Below are 256 nucleotides of genomic sequence, written 5' to 3'. Positions count from 1 at the left end.
TATATATAAAGATGTGGGGGTACAATTCAGGGTTAGGTATACAAACATTGATTTTGCAGGTACCCTTGTTGATTAGGTATGGCCCTCCCTCCCCTACCACTCCTCACACTACTGCCAATTGCTTTCTTATAGTATTATAATTGTTCAAGTTCTGCTTATGAGTGAGGACATATGGTACTCTTCTTTGTTTTCTGTGATAGATCACAGAGTATGATCGACTCTAAATCAATTCAAGTTCCTACAAAGTTCATGTTTG

The sequence above is a fragment of the Carlito syrichta genome, unplaced genomic scaffold (assembly GCF_000164805.1).
Source record: "Carlito syrichta isolate Samal-C Ts95f unplaced genomic scaffold, Tarsius_syrichta-2.0.1 Scaffold316302, whole genome shotgun sequence".
Classification (NCBI taxonomy): Eukaryota; Metazoa; Chordata; class Mammalia; order Primates; family Tarsiidae; genus Carlito; species Carlito syrichta.
The sequence above is the reverse complement of the archived record's forward strand: the minus strand, read 5'-3'. Positions refer to the sequence as shown.